Source organism: Dermochelys coriacea, chromosome 4 (assembly GCF_009764565.3).
Source record: "Dermochelys coriacea isolate rDerCor1 chromosome 4, rDerCor1.pri.v4, whole genome shotgun sequence".
Taxonomy (NCBI): domain Eukaryota; kingdom Metazoa; phylum Chordata; order Testudines; family Dermochelyidae; genus Dermochelys; species Dermochelys coriacea.
This window is the reverse complement of record NC_050071.1, coordinates 68,641,984-68,658,235: the sequence shown is the minus strand read 5'-3', so window position 1 is coordinate 68,658,235 and position 16,252 is coordinate 68,641,984. Positions and strand designations below refer to the sequence as shown.

Below are 16,252 nucleotides of genomic sequence, written 5' to 3'. Positions count from 1 at the left end.
ACCCCCTTTCAGGTAGTTGAAAGCAGCTATCAAATCCCCCCTCATTCTTCTCTTCTGCAGACTAAACAATCCCAGTTCCCTCAGCCTCTCCTCATAACTCTCATGTTCCAGTCCCCTAATCATTTTTGTTGTCCTCCACTGGACGTTTTCCAATTTTTCCACATCCTCCTTGTAGCATGGGGCCCAAAACTGGACACAGTACTCCAGATGAGGCCTCACCAATGTCGAATAGAGGGAAATGATCACGTCCCTCGATCTGCTGGCAATGCCCCTACTTATACATCCCAAAATGCCATTGGCCTTCTTGGCTACAAGGGCACACTGTTGACTCATATCCAGCTTCTCGTCCACTCTAACCCTAGGTTCTTTTTTGCAGAACTGCTGCCTAGCCATTTGGTCCCTAGTCTGTAGTGGTGCATGGGATTCTTCCATCCTAAGTGCAGGACTCTGCACTTGTCCTTGTTGAACCACATCAGATTTCTTTTGGCCCAATCCTCTAATTTGTCTAGGGCCCTCTGTATCCTATCCCTACCCTCCAGCATATCTACCTCTCCTCCCAGTGTAGTGTCATCTGAAAACTTGCTGATGGTGCAATCCACACCATCCTCCAGATCATTTATGAAGATATTGAACAAAACCGGCCTGAGGACCAACCTTTGGGGCACTCCACTTGATACCGGCTGCCAACTAGACATGGATCCATTGATCACTACCCGTTGAGCCTGACAACACTACAGAACTTTTGGGTGTGGAAAGCCACCTTCCTGGAACTGTGTGCAGAGCTTGCCCCAGCAGTACAGTGCAAGGACACCAGAAGGAGAGCTGCCCTATCAGTAGAAAATCACGTGACAATTGCTGTATGGAAGCTGGCGACTCCAGACTGCTACCAGTTGGTCGCAAATCAATTTGAAGTGGGGAAATCAACTGTTGGTGCTGCATTAATTCAAGTGTGCAGGGCAATTAATCACATCCTGTTACAGAGGACTGTGACTCTGAGAAATGTGTGTGAAATAGTGGACAGCTTTGCAGAAATGGGTTTCCTTAACTGTGGAGGGGCGACAGATAGCACACACATTCCAATTTTGGCACCAATAGGCAAGGTTATTTCTCTATGGTGTTGCAGGTTCTTGTGGATCACCATGGGCATTTCACTGACATCAACGTGGGGTGGTTCAGGAAGGTGTATGATGCATGCACCTTCAGGAACACCAGCCTATATGGAAAGATACAAGTTGGGACTTTCTTTCCAGACCAGAAGACTACAGTGGTGGATGTTGAAATGCCGATAGTGATATTGGGAGACCCAGCGTACCCCTTACAGCCATGGCTCATGAAAACTTACACGGGAAACCTGGATAGCAGTAAGGAGCAGTCAACAACAGGCTGAGTAGGTGCCGGATGACAGTGGAATGTGCCTTTGGCAGATTAAAGGTGTGCTGGCGATGCCTTTATGGCAGGTTAGACCACAATGAGGATAATATTCCCATGCTCATAGCTGCATGTTGTGCATTGCATAATCTTTGTGAAGCTAAGGGGGAAAGGTTTGCTCAGGGGTAGAGTGTTCAGGCAGACCGTTTGGCTGCTGATTTTGAGCAGCCAGATACCAGGGATATTGGAGGGGCCCAGAGGGGGGGCAATTCAAATCAGGGAGGCTTTGAGGCAACACTTTTGCAAATGAGAACCAGTAATGTATATCTCTGTGATTGTTGCTGCAATGTTACATTACATGTAGTTTTCCTAGGAAGCAATGGAGAAATTTGGGGCCTTACATTCCAGTAAGTAAATGATTAAACTACCTGTGTATGTCTTTGGTGGTGCCTGCTATCTCAATTTGTAGGAAACAAATAAAGATGAGTTACCATTCAAAAACTTTGCTTTTATTGCACAAGAAAAACACACACAAAAAGACACTTGGTGGAAAAGGAGGTCCCAGGGAAGGGCAGACTTTCAGAGCTGTGTGTAGGTCCAGCTATCATTATGAAAGTTGTCCGAGAGGGTGGAGTGAAGGGGAAACCGAGAAGTCCTGGAAGGGGGAAAGGAATGTGTGGGTGGAGTTTGGGGGAAGGGGGCACAGAAAAGAGTTCTGAATGTGCTGATTTTCTTTTTTGTCCTGCCTTTCGACTTCCCTCCATTCCTTGTGTTCCCTTTTCTCTGCATTGGAGAAGTGCAGTGTCTCCTGAAACATGTCATCTTTGCTCCATCTTGGGCGCTTTCTTATCTGGCAGAGACTCTTGGCCGGTGTGTGTGGGTGTTCCTCAAGGCCACAGCACAAGGAACAATGCACAGAAGCATGATTGTTAAGTTCACACACAGCATTGAAACATTTCAGTAAAATATACTCTGGTAATGTAGCAATCACTTTCTCACTGACCCATGGCAAGCACACATCTTGGCGAACACCCAAAGCATGGTGAATGTTGACTGGGGGTGGGGGTAGGACACTCTACATGGGGAAAAGAGAACTCTGAAAGGGTTGCAGTGCAGCTGACTAGGGAAAAAATTATAAAAGTCTCCCACACTTTTCCCCAGGCAAGGGTCATTGTAGCAGATATCTCACTGCTGAGTGTAAGCAGGGGAGCGAGGGTACATCTACTACACGTTTGTGGCTTCTGCCCTGGTCCCTGTGCTGCTCGCCTATGTGCTGCTTTGGTCCCTGCACAAGTGATTGCCGAATGGCACAGGAAAGTTTCCTACCATGGGGGAAGGAACAAAGGATCTCTGCCAAGGAACCTTCAGCAGAGGATTGCTGAAAACCTCCAGGAAACTTTCCTAGAGATCTCTCTGGAGGATTCCCATGAGATCTCAGCATGCATCAACACTCTGTTCTGCCATACCAATTAGCTGCACAGGGAAATGTTCAGCTCACAGAAACACAGCCAGCCTTGTACATTTCTATATCCTGAACTCACCTCTGCACTACACAAACCACAGCCACTTACCAGACATCTCCTCTCTTGCTTCTTGCTTGCCGGAGAGTGACTGCTGAGACTGGCTAGACACCTCTGGAGTGGTGAACAGTTCCTGGCTGCCTGCCCCACCGGGCGACCCCTCTGGGAGCACCACATCGTCATCTAACTCCACCTCTTCATCAATAACTTTGTCTGTCAGGTTAGGTCCTCTTTCTGCCGCTTCCAGGCCTGCTGACGTATCTATGGGGCCCTTGGTGGTGGAGGTGGGGTCGCCACCAGGGATAGTGTCCAGCTCCTTATAGAAGTGGCAGGTCTTAGGTGCAGCACCAGAACGATGGTTTGCCTCCCTCACTTTATGATATGCCTGCCTCAGCTCCTTTATCTTTGCTCTGCACTGCAGCGTGTCCTGATCAAAGCCTTTTTCACACAAGCCTACAGAAATCTGCCAGTAGCCTTTCTATGGCTCAGGTGCAACTGAGAATCCACAGCCTCCTCTCCCAATATACTGAGCAGATCCAGCAGCTCCACACTGGTTCAAGTGGGAGAGCATTTGCTGCAATAAGCCACCACGGTCACCTTGAAAAATGCAATGAGACCTCTCCAAGCCGAGTCAACAGGAAATGGAATTTCAAAAATTCCCATGGCTTCTAAGGGGGAGGTGTGGATGGTTGTTTACCTGGCTGCAGGGCAGTGGAGTTCAAACTGCTGACTAGAGCGGTTAGGATGGGCATTGCGGAATACCTCCTGGAGGACAACTAAAGGGATAAAATCAAGCATGGTGTCTACACTGGCACTTTGACAAATCTTTTGCACAAAAAGTCTTATGTCTCTTGTTGGGGTGGTTTTATTTTGTTGCCAAAACAGGGCAATGCTGCCAAAAGTTGCATTGCAGTGTGTACGCGTTCACTGTTTTGTTGACAAAATCTGCCTTTTGTCGACAAAATCTTGTAGTGTAGATAAGGCCTTACTTTGTCCTCCTTCCCCCATTTCCCCAGATCGTTTGTTACACCTACTTTTTTCCTCTTGTCTTTAGGTCCTGTCCTTAAAAGAATTACGCACGCACGTAATTTTATATTTCATGGAACTATTTGCAGCGTGTAAAGTTAAACGTGCATAAAACTTTTCAGGATTGGGGCATCAGACTGTAAATATTTTGGGGTGGAGACAATCCTTTAATACATATTTGTGTAGCATCTAGCACAATGGTAACCCAATCCTGACTTGGGCCTATAGATGTTACCACAATTCTGATCTTTTGTGTCTTTATTCCACCAAATTCAATTTAAAAGACATGCTTGTCTCCCCAGCCAATGCAAAACTCAATTTGTCTTCTTTTTCTTTGATGTATAACAAAGTTCAGAGAGCGTGTGTTTTCTACTTGGTTTCTACTCTAGAAATTCAGATTTTGTTTATCCTGGAATGCACTATGGATAGCTAGCACATTGGAAGGATAACATCAGATACCAAGGAAGTGAAGCCTGATTAGCTGAAAAGGGATAGATTTTTTTCATTGAGAATGTTAACAAAGTGTTAACAAAAATAGGTTTTTAACTTCACCCTTTTGGCAGAAAATGCCCTTTCACCATCCGTACCCTTTTATCTAAGGTCTGACAGAGTTTCCAGTGCACTTTTCTAGTCATCGAAGAAGTCTTCTAGCCAAAAAGGTGAGGACCAGTTTTACTATTCCTATGTCAATGGAAAAATAAGCATGGGGAAATAAACCCTAAATCACATGAAGTAAAAACAACAATAACCTCTTAAGCAGTCTTCATACTCATAAAAAAGCAAAAAAGGACAAACATCAATTATTTCTTCATTTTTCAGGTCACCTTTTAAAAACAAGTTTGTGGTTGTATGTCTCCTGGTTCCATTCCTTCGTTTACTAATTTACAAAACTCCACAATGTTACCCATCTTGACAACTGAACACTCTTCACTCCTTTCAGAGATTGAGCTAAGTGTTGTTTTGCAATAAGCCTTGTCTCTAAATCAGTTGTACTGATTTAATAAATTGATTCGGAAACTGATGTAGTTCAATTGGTACCACCCCCTCCATGGACACCCTTAAATCAGTTTGAGTAGCTTTTTATTAATTTAATTTAAATTGGGTTAGAATTAGAAATTGATATCAGATTAGAATTCCACTTTTTTTTTCTTTGCTTGTGATTAATTTTCAGATTTTTGGTAAAATGGAATGACTGTTCCTTGGCTGTACTAGCTCGGAAATCATTCATTACTATCAGAAGACACCTTACTTTACAGCTATCATAGGAATTACCTAATGACAACAAATCTGTGGTCTGTCTAGTCCTGTTTTCCACAGATGCCTGGCCACGGATTCAGAGGAACCATAGAGAATGGAGATGGAAAAGAACTATTACATCATCTAATCTAGTTTCTTGCAAGTGCAGATTTTCTAGCTCTTGATTCAGTCTGTTTCAGAAAAACACAAAACCAACCTCACCTGGCCAATTGAGCCACAAGGGCAGGGTTCAGCAACCTTTCAGAAGTGGTGTGCCGAGTCTTCGTTTATTCACTCTAATTTAAGGTTTTGCATGCCAGTAATACATTTTAATTTTTTAGGAGGTCTCTTTCTATAAGTTTTTAATATATAACTAAACTATTGTTGTATGTAAAGTAAATAAGGTTTTTAAAATCTTTAAGAAGCTTCATTTAAAATTAAATGAAAATGCAGAACCCACCGGACCGGTAGCCAGGACGTAGGCAGTGTGAGTGCCACTGAAAATCAGCTTGTGTGCCACGTTTGGCCCACTTGCCATAGGTTGTCTGCACTGCACTAGGGTGTGGAGTAAAGATTTATTCTTGATCGCTGCTGGTAATCATTTTATACTGTGATACATATTCTGTGGGTTTTTTTAGCTTCACTAGTGTAAATGTAGATGTGATTCTTATTCCTGTCAGTGTTTAATCTTACTAGATCTTCATTTCCATAATATTTTACAACAGTGTATGTATTTCCATGTCTGCATTTTAGCTCCCTAGATTCTTAAAATATCAGTAGAAAACTGTGGAGTGAGATCCACAAAGGGGATTTGTAAAATCCAGTTCTCGGAATTTGCTAGATAATGGGCATTGTGGCCCCAGACTTACTGTTCAGCCAGTGAAAGTTTATTTAGAATAATAATAATTATTATTCACACAGCAACTGCAACTTGCTTGGCCCATTATAAAACAAACAAACAAACACACACTGTCCCAGTCCAAATTGCTTACAGTGCCATTGGATTTATCTACATTAGAAAAGTTAGTACCTTACTACAGCAATGGACATCAATAGTACAGCTGAACTCGCGGTAACAATTGTGTAAGAACTAATATGGACAGGACTCAGGTATTTTTATCATTGTGACATGAAACTGAATTCAGAACAGGCATTTATGACATAGTAAAAATGCCTGAAACCTATTTATCTGATCAGTCTAACACCAGTGCAGCTTTACTGGCTGATATTGTAATATGGCTTCTGTTTTTTCTAGTATAGCTGCATCCACTCATCTACAAGCAAAGCAAAACAGAGCAGACGCATAGCATGCAGGCTGCTATGAGCTGGCAGTGGTCACTTTTGAAAGGTTTGCAGAAGAGTTGTGTTTGAAGGAGGAGAAAGCTGGCTTGGTATTCAAGAGAGTGGACGATATTTCAACACGTGAATGTAGTAGAAGGAAACATAAGGGAAGATAGGAAGGAAAGACATGGATACCATTTTATGACTATTTGTGTGGTTCGAACTTGTAGTGCTTTACATGCAGAAAATACAACAGAAAATTGCCTTTTGTGCCACAGCTCAAAAGAGCTTAATTAAACTGTGTACTGCAATTACTGAATGGTGACTACCTAATCCAGGCCTATTCCGTATTTTTCTGAATATTTGATGTTCTTCGTTTATCAGTTCTGAGCTCGTCAATTCTGGTGCATAAATACTATGAACTCTCTTCTCTCTCATGTATTCCATTTTTAACCTCTAGTGTCATGGATGCAATGGTGAAATAAATTATACTGAGTAAATAAAGTCAAATTGCAAGAAATTAACACCAAGGATAGGCTCACTGAATGTAAGAATGCAATGGGACATTATTATAATTCTCTAAGAAGATACAATTCCTTTCTGCCTCTTTAATGCATTCTGACATTTACTACAGCACAATGTCATCCGGTTATTTTAAAAGTAAAATGTTAAATTTTCTGCCAGATGGCTTAGTGAATACATCAGTGTCATAGATTACATTTACCATTCATCCACTTTTTTGTGTCTCTTGCTTTGGACATGTATTTCATTAATGCTTTACCCTCCCATTTGTATTGTTTCACATGTCTTCATTATGCTTCAGTTAAGAAGCTATGAAATATGAGTGTCATTAATAAATGGCTATATAGAAATTTGCTATGACGTTGACATAGGTCTTTGCAAAAGGTTTTTTTGTTTGTTTTTTTAAACAAGTAACCCAAAATGAAATGCCAAGACATTTAATTTGTACTGTTTGTGTTTCAGAATAAATGGGAGCAAAGAAATGTGGTGTTTGTGTAGTGCCAACCATGGGGTCTGGGTCAGGGATCTTTGTGTTCATATCTGTCATAAAGAGGGTAAATTCTAACTGGACAACAAAGAAGTGAAGACAATAAAGAGAAACAATAAAAGCAATGTGGCTAAAGGTTTGTGGGGGGAGCACATCCTGCTCTTTTTGGCTTCATAAGCTTTGCTGAAGTGTGTTTATAGGAAATACTGGAAGAAGAAGGTAGATATTTTTTGTTGGACCAGGTCAGGGAGTGAATTCCAGGGTTCTGCACGAATATAAACATGGGAGAAAGTCACAAAGGGAAATGTTAGTCCTGCAGCTTCAGCAAGCAAGTGAGAGGCACGTAAGAGTCTGGCTGTAGAGAGTGCTGAAGCCAAGGTCAAGGAGCTTAAATTTGAAGGACAAAACATGGAGAAGCCAGTTAAGGGATTTGAAGAGGGTCCCAACAGCCTGAACAGACTGGAGGGGGACAACCCAGAATAAAATGCAAAAACTTGGGTCTGATGATCAGTATACATCATTAACAGGCAAAGCAGGGAACCAATGTGATTGGCAAACTTGCTTGGAATCAGAACAAGCAAGCCTCTTTGAGCATATCAGTCAAGAGAATTTCAGATTTAAAATTGGCAATTTTAAATATATTGTTGTTTGCCATGCAAGTTATTAATAGTCATCGTTGCATTTTTATTTTAAAAAAGTTATTGGGCCAGATTTTCAACTGGGAAGATCATGTATTGATTAGAGTTTCATTCTTAGAATGATCATTGAAAAGTGACAAACACTGATTTTATGAAAGCATGTCATGATTCATTTTGGAACATCTTTAGTGTTATGGTATGCCAACAAAAAATATTTGACATAATCAAGTATTTATATCAAAGTGCTGTTTGCCTAGATAAAGTCAACACAGATTTGAGTGGATGGTTTAATGTAGGCACTGGTGTCAAATAAAGATGTAGTCTCTCTCCTCTCCTTTGGCATGGCCTCTGATTTTATGATGAGAAAAAAGTGTAAATGGATATAATGCAGGCATCACATGGTTTATCAACTGTGAACTAGAAGATTTAGATTTTGCTGACAACATAGCTCTTCTAAAGTGACAGCTCACCCAACATGCAAGCAACGACTGAAAGACTGTTCACCACAGCAAAAAAAGACTGAGTTAATAATCAATTATTAAATATATATATTATGAGAACCCCAGCAAATCCCAAATCAAGTGTTACATTAGAAGACAAACAAATACAAGAAGTGAGTCAAGTCACATACCTTACAGCAACAAGCAGACAAATGGGGACATCCAGAAGGAAATTATGTCACAAATTGGCAAGGCAGCAGCTGCATTTGCCAGATTAAACACTGAAAATCTACAACCTAAAGACTAAACTACAAACCTTCAACTCTTATGTTTTATTTCCACTTTAACACTGATACTGGCAGGCCAGGTGCCAGCTCATGCCTAGGCCTAATTGCACACTGACAAATGCATAGCTAGAAACCAAGTCTGGCTCACTCATGTGTTAGCACTGTTAAAATAGATATTAGAGTTCTTAGAATGTTTAGACTTTATGAAATGCTTGTAGGATGCTGCATATGTTAATCTTACATGTAATATCTCTATGCCATGTTATTAGATAATATTTAAGTGTTTGCTCTGTAACTATAAACATATTTTCTAAGACTGTAAACCACGCAGTCAGGAGAGAGGCATTACCAATTGTGAAATACTGGTTTACCACAAGAGATGTCATCTCCTGCCCAACAAAAGGTCTATAGACATCAGACAAGCCATTGTGGAACATCAGTGGACAAAAGAAAGACTTTGTTGATTGCTCCCCTGATGCCCATGAAGTGGAGACATGCACAGACCCTCGTCCCATCGGTTCAACTCTGGAGGGAAGGAGATAAAAATCCTTGTCAAGAAAAATGATCGCTATGCTGCTTGGAATTCTGTGAGGGCAATATTCTAAGCATAAGCAGGAGACCCCCAACCTTTTTATTTTGGGTTAGCTCTAAAGGACATATAGAACTTGCATATATAGCAGTTACTGTCACCCTTTGGAACCTAAGACTGTAGCTCATTTATGTAGGTATGTGTACCTGCTTTAACCTTGTAAATAACTTTCATTTCTTAGTTAATCTTTAGTTAATTATTGGATTGGCTACAAACATCTTTGGTGAGAGATCTGGGGTGCAATTTACCTGACATAAGTGACTGGCCCTTTGGGACTAGGAGTAACCTAAGTATTGTTGTGATTTTTTGATGAAAGGGATCATCTATCACAAAGGCAGGCTTGTCTGGGTGGCAAGATAGACTGGAGTACCCAAAGGGACTGTCTATGACTCCATGTTAAGGCTGTATATAGTGTTCTAAGAGTTCACACTTGTTTGGTGAAATCTAATTATAGAACATAGAGTCAGTCTGGAGTTTGTACCCTGTTCCTTGACAGTCTGCCCTGAGGTTGGTGTTCACGGCTGTGAACCACTCCAGACAGCTTGACAAACATATAGCTGTGAAAGCTGAAAATTCATTAAAGGTATAGATAGATGTCTAAATGTCTTTGAAAGCAAATGCCTCAGGAAAATACTAGGTATTAAATGGAATGAACTTATAACAAATACTGAAATTCATCAGAGTTCAAAAACTTATAGATATTATCCAAAAAGGAAGATGGAAATATCTGACGTGTTAAGAACAAAGCCAAAGTGTCTGCCATGACAGGTATGGTACTGGGAAGCTGAAAGAATGCACAAAAAGGACTAACCAAAAGAATAAATGCCCTAATAGCAACTATGTGGGAGAAACCAGACAGTAACTACACTCTTGAATGTATTTACACAGGAAATTAATAAGATGGAGAACACCCTATCACCTGTAGATGAGCACTTTTCACAAAGTGATCACTCTATATCTGACCTATCAGTCCTCATCCTCAAAGGAAACCTGCACTACACTTTCAAAAGATGAGCCTAAGAGCTTAAATTCTTTGCAAGACACTAAAAATCATGGACTGAATAGAGATACTGGATTTATGGCTTATTACAACAATCTATAAGCCACTAACATCTTCTCCCTCCCCGACCCCAGCTGTTCCCCAGACCTTCCTTTACTCCTTGTGACTTGGGGCTACTTCATCTTGAATGGTACCTTGAAATACATGTTAACTACTTATGCTAACAATCAGTTCCACCTTATGCTCTGTGCTCCACAGCTAAATATATTTCCTAGACCTAAAGAAAAGCTCTGTGTAAGCTGGAAAGCCTCTCTCACACTCACACACACCCCACCCCAACAGAAGTTGGTCCTCAGCTACCTTGTCTCGCTAATATCCTGGGACTGATACGGCTACAATAACGCTATGTATTTCTATTTCAGCAGACTGGAAGATACTTTAGTCCCTCAATGTGTTCATTACTACATTTATATGTAAAGTCTGTTCCAGATTTGAGTATCATGTTTATATAAAAAAATATTGGCATCCTCTGGATTTTAGTATGCTTTGAATATGTTACTTGTGTGGCTTTTGGCAATATTTGGGATGACAAGAGTTCACAGTGCAGTGGAAACTTTACACCCATGATGTTGCTGTTCAGAAGTAGACAGTGGATACAGTGTGTAAAGTATTTTGAGGATATTATAGAGGGTTACAAAAACGGTCTATGAGATTATGTGGCCATTGCAGATGGTCTGAATTATGGTAGGCTATGTGGTGTCCAATGCTTGAGAGATCTTGGACAAGGTCTGGTTCCAATTGCTGTGCATAACAACAAGAACTTTATAGTGCCCTGTCCAGAATCTGTCTGGGCATCTCAGCCCTTAAAGGTACAGTCCCCAGTACCACAGGATTTACATTAGAAGCACTGCAGCAACATAGCTTCGGTGCTGCAGCTAGGCTGCTGCAGCATGATAGTATGGACATGTAAGCAGAGTCTGAATGAGCTCTCCCCTGACATCTAATGGAAAAGGACTTCAGGAACTGATCTCGTTTGCATGGACCCACCCACCCTGCCTAGGTGCTCAGCATGATGGGATTGCTTGCCCAAATGATCACTTGTGGCTGGTGTTGGATCCCCAGTCTCTTTGTTATTGGGGCAGGAATAATAAAGGATTGTTATCCTTGTTGTGTGATGTCACAGAGTCCCCGGGCAATGCTCTGGAACTGCTCCCTACGAAGCCAGTCAGGACTCTGGGGAAGTCTCCTTTCTGTGAGCAGACTGTCTGCAGGACGCACAGCTCACACAGCTTCCATCTTCCTGGGCCTGACCTCGGAGCATTCAGCATCCTCTCTGCCCCTCCATGCGCTTCCCACAGCGAGTCCGCCCAGGCGGGGTCCTGGGGAAGCCAGAGGGTCCTGCACCCTAACTCTGCAGTCAGACGTGACTCTCAGCCAGCCCGTAAAACAGAAGGTTTATTAAATGACAGGAACGTGGTCTAACACAGAGCTTGTAGGTGCAGAGAACAGGATCCCTCAGCTGGGTCCATTTTGGGGGGCAGTGAGCCAGACATCCACGTCTGCACTTCACTCCATGTCCCCAGCCAGCCCCAAACTGAAACTCTCCCCAGCCCCTCCTCCTCTGGGCTTTGTCCCTTTCCCGGGCCAGGAAGGCACCCGATTCCTTTGTTCTCCATCCCTTTAGCTCTCACCTTGCAGGGGGGAAGGGCCAGACCATCAGTTGCCAGGAAACAGGGTGTTGGCCATTCTCTGTGTCCAGACACCTGCACACACCTGCCCTCTAGGGCTCTGCAACAATCATACACCCTTATCCCACCACCTAGATACTTAAGAACTGCATAGGGGAAACTAAGGCACCCCCACAATATTCAGAGGAAACATTAAGAACAGTCCCGCTTCATCACATCTGAACCGAGGGCAACAGAACTGTACCCCAATGGAGGGATTCACCCTCAACTGAACAGCACTCGCTAGGCAGGGGACATGGGTTCCAAAGCCCAATGAGTTGAGAGAGAGTGGGGACAGATACTTGTACTTGGTTGTGTGGGCCCTGTTTAAGGGTCCTAGACACCACTTGACCCTTCCTCTTTCCATGGTATAATTTTAGTAACAAGACTTTAGAGTCAATTGAGAGTCTTGTTACATGCTGCCGAGCTAAAATCACTGATATCTAGGTCTAAGTATTAGTGTCTACCTAGGTCCAAGTGTATTGATTGCAAGAGACTGCCCAGTGTGCACCAGCAGTGAGGCTCCCCCACTAACAATCACTGAGAGCTGTGTTAAGTGGGGGGCCCTGAAGACATCCTGGCGAGTGGCCAGTTGGGCGGAGAGGTGCAGCTAGCAGGGCAGCTGATGGAGAAGCATAGCAAGCAGCCGTCAGGACAGTGGGGTGTGTAAATTGCCTCCTCACCCTCTCTTCCACCCAGGTGGGAGGTGAGCTCTGCGGATGAAATTCTAAATTCTGGGGCTGCACTTGCCAAGGACAGCAACTGTGAGTGGGGTGCAGAGAAGGGCTGGCCATGTTAAAGGGACTTTTGGGTTGCTGGACTTAAGAACCTGAGGGGAAAAGGACACTGCCCAACTTACTTGGGGGTGGGTCTTTTGCTTCTGGTTTATGTTTATGAACCCGAGTTGGCATGTTTTCCCAAATTAATGCTGAGTTACTTCCCTCCTTTTTTTAAAAGTTTTTGCTACACTCAGACTCTATGCTTGAGAGAGGTGAAGTGTTGCCTCTTGGAGGTGCCCAGGGGGTTGTGTGTAATTGTCCCAGGTCACGGTGGGGGAATCAAGCTGGTTTTTTGTTGTATTGTTGAAAAGGAACCCCTAGATACTGAACCCAGCCCTTGGTGCTGCTGGCTCCACCTCGCAGAAGGGTTATAGACACTTACTGCAGTGATTGAAGGGTTTTTTTCTCTTGCTGTAATAAATCCACTTCCTTGACAGGCAGTTGCAAGATTGACAGGAGAATTCTTCCATTGACTAAGGCCATGTCTACACTATTACTTATGTCAGCAAAATTTATGTCACTCGGGTGTGAAAAAACTTCCCCCTCAATGACATAAGTTTCGCCAGCATAACTGGTAGTGTGCAAAACACTATGTCCCGCTTCTCTCGCCAACATAGCTACCGCCGCTTGTTGAGATGGTTTAATTACGTCAGTGGGAGAGCTCTCTCCTGTCGTCATAGAGTGATTTCATGAGCAATCTTACGGTGGCGCAGCTGCATTGGTACAGCTGTCCCGCTGTAAGCTCACTAGTGTAGCCATGGCCTTAGTGGTGTCCAGGGTGGACATTGATTAGCGTTCATGTTGCGCTCCCCTTCAGTACCTAGCCCAACCCGGGGAACCTAATGATCCAACCAGTGGACCAAATTCGGTGATGAATCCTGGTCATGTACCATCTGAGGCATGTTGCGCATATACTAAGTCAGGGGTCTCAAATATGTGGCCCGCAGGGCTATTTCCTGCGGCCCGCCAAGCTCCTCGTGCCCCTCCGCACCTACCTCCAGGCCAGAGGTGGGCAAACTACTGCCCACGGGCCAGATCCGGCCCGCGGGATTACCACCCGTGGTGCCATGAGCCCCATACCACTCCCCAAAGCAGCCGGCAGCATGTCCCTGAAGCCAGGGGAGAGGGCTCCGTGTGTTGCTTTTGCCTCCAGGCACCGTCCCCCACAGCTCCCATTGGCCGGGAAAGGGGAACTGTGGCCAATGGGAGCAGTGGGAGGGAGGTACCTGGAGGAGCAGCAAGAGTAGCGCACGGAGCTCTCTGCTCCCCCGCCCTGGGGCCGCAGGGACACAGTTCCGGCTGCTTCCTGGAGCGGAGCAGGGCCAAGGCAGGGAGCCTGCCCTGGCCCTGGTGCACGCCACTGCCACCCCGGAGCCGCTTTAGGTAAGCGGCACCAGGCTGGAGCCCGCACCCCAAACCCCTCCTGCACCCCGCACCCCAACCCCCTGCCCTGAGCCCCCTGCCGCACCCTGAACCCTGATCCCCTGCTGCACCCCTCACCCCTCCTTCACCCCACACCCCAACTCCCTGTCCTGAGCCCCCTGCCACACCCTGCACCCCAACCCCCCTACACACCCTACACCCCTCCTGCACCTCAACTCTCTGCCCTGAGCCCCTGCTGCACCCCTCCTGCACCCCTGTGGGCAGGGAGGGGGGAGAGTTGGGGTGGGGACTTCAGGGAAGGGTTTGGAATGGGGGCAGGGAAGGGGTGGGAAGAGGCAGGGCAGGTGTGGGGCCTCATGGAAGGGGTGGAGTGGGGGTGGGGCTAGGGGCAGCAGGGGTGTGTGTCAGTGATGCCGCCCTTGGGCCAATGCACTAGTCCTCATGTGGCCGTCATGGTCATTTGAGTTTGAGACCCCTGTACTAAGTAGTGCCTACACTAGGGCTTAGGTTGGCTTAACTATGTCTCCCATGGGTGTGCTTGAATAATTAACTGCAAATAATATTTATTGCTAATGTAGGCCTCTTTTTTGACTAATTTTTCACAATCAAATGTTTCCATATTTTATCAGGTCAATGCAAGGATTTTGTAGCTTTTGTTACACGTGGAATGTATAAAGTTTTTTATTTATAGATTGCTTTTATCATATTATAGACACAAATTTGTGTACCATGTATAGTTGTATTCCAGGGTCACTTTTATTATAAGACATGTAAGAACACCCCTTTCTTAAAATTCAAAAAGAACAAGAGTCTGCAAAATAACTGGCAAATACTGACTGCAAATTATTGGCTAATTTGCTCCCTGGATGTACCCATTCCTGGTAACAATACTTTTGGTGAAAACAGTTCCTGACAATGATGGCCTGTGAAGAATTTCCTTTCTGAATGCCAAATAGTTCTCTTAGTCATGTAAAAAGAGCTGGATGGCAGCAGACAGGCCTGAGGTTGATCCATATCTCCCCGTGACAAGGTATCTATAAAAGATTAATCCTTAAGGAAAAGTATGTTCTTTCATCTTAGAAGTGCTTCTCTTTCATCTTAAAAGCTGCCTACTCCTCCAACAGATAGATTCTGATCTTGACCTCTGTTTGGTCACTTTTATCACCCTGTTTTCAAAACCTGACAGCTTCTAAAATGTTTTATTTCAGAAGGAGGGACAAATCAACAACCTTTCTGCTGAGTTCATGCAGATAAACAGCAGTTTCCATCAGATTTTGCTCATGTAAAACCCTTGAGATGTGGAGCCCTTCACCCAGGGAACTCACTATCATTATTGTCTGCATGAAAAATGAGACGCGTTTTCCAGACCTCTTGTGCATCAAGTTATGCAGTATGTAGCCTTACCTGTGGAATCCTGGGTAGGATATAGATAAAACATTTCTCTTGGATAAGCCATTGTTAGATGAATTCATGAACATAGATACAAAAAGAAAAGGAAAAGGAGTACTTGTGGCACCTTAGAGACTAACAAATTTATTAGAGCATAAGCTTTTGTGAGCTACAGCTCACTTCATCGGATGCACTTCATCCAATGGAGTGAGCTGTAGCTCACGAAAGCTTATGCTCAAATAAATTTTAGTCTGTAAGGTGCCACAAGTCCTCCTTTTTTTATAGCAGATACAGTCTTTCATTCCTAGTACTTTTCCATGGCATCAGTATTGTTATTGGTTATACCAATATTTAGGGCCAGATTCTGCCACTCTTACTCATGATGAGTAGCACCTTCTTTTGAGTTATAAGGCACTAAGTAATGTGGAATAAGACTAGCAGAATCTGACTCTTGTGAATTATGTTTTAAATAGCTTTCACTTTCTTTATTACTTAATCCTCCAGGGTAGATTTCCATTAAAGTCAGTGGGAGTTTTGTCTTCATAGAGACAACGGTATCAAGACTTCAAATTCTGACTGC

At 43.7% G+C, this 16,252-nt stretch overlaps 1 long non-coding RNA gene across 2 annotated transcripts in view; it reads left to right on the top strand.

The window, feature by feature from the left end:
* Positions 1-8,649, top strand: part of LOC122459876 — a 44,684-nt gene extending 36,035 nt beyond the window's left edge. For both annotated transcript variants that reach the window (XR_006280833.1, XR_006280834.1), the window contains one exon: positions 6,411-8,649. This is a non-coding gene — a long non-coding RNA (uncharacterized LOC122459876). The remainder of the gene's footprint in view (positions 1-6,410) is intronic.
* The last annotated feature ends 7,603 nt before the right edge of the window (positions 8,650-16,252 follow it).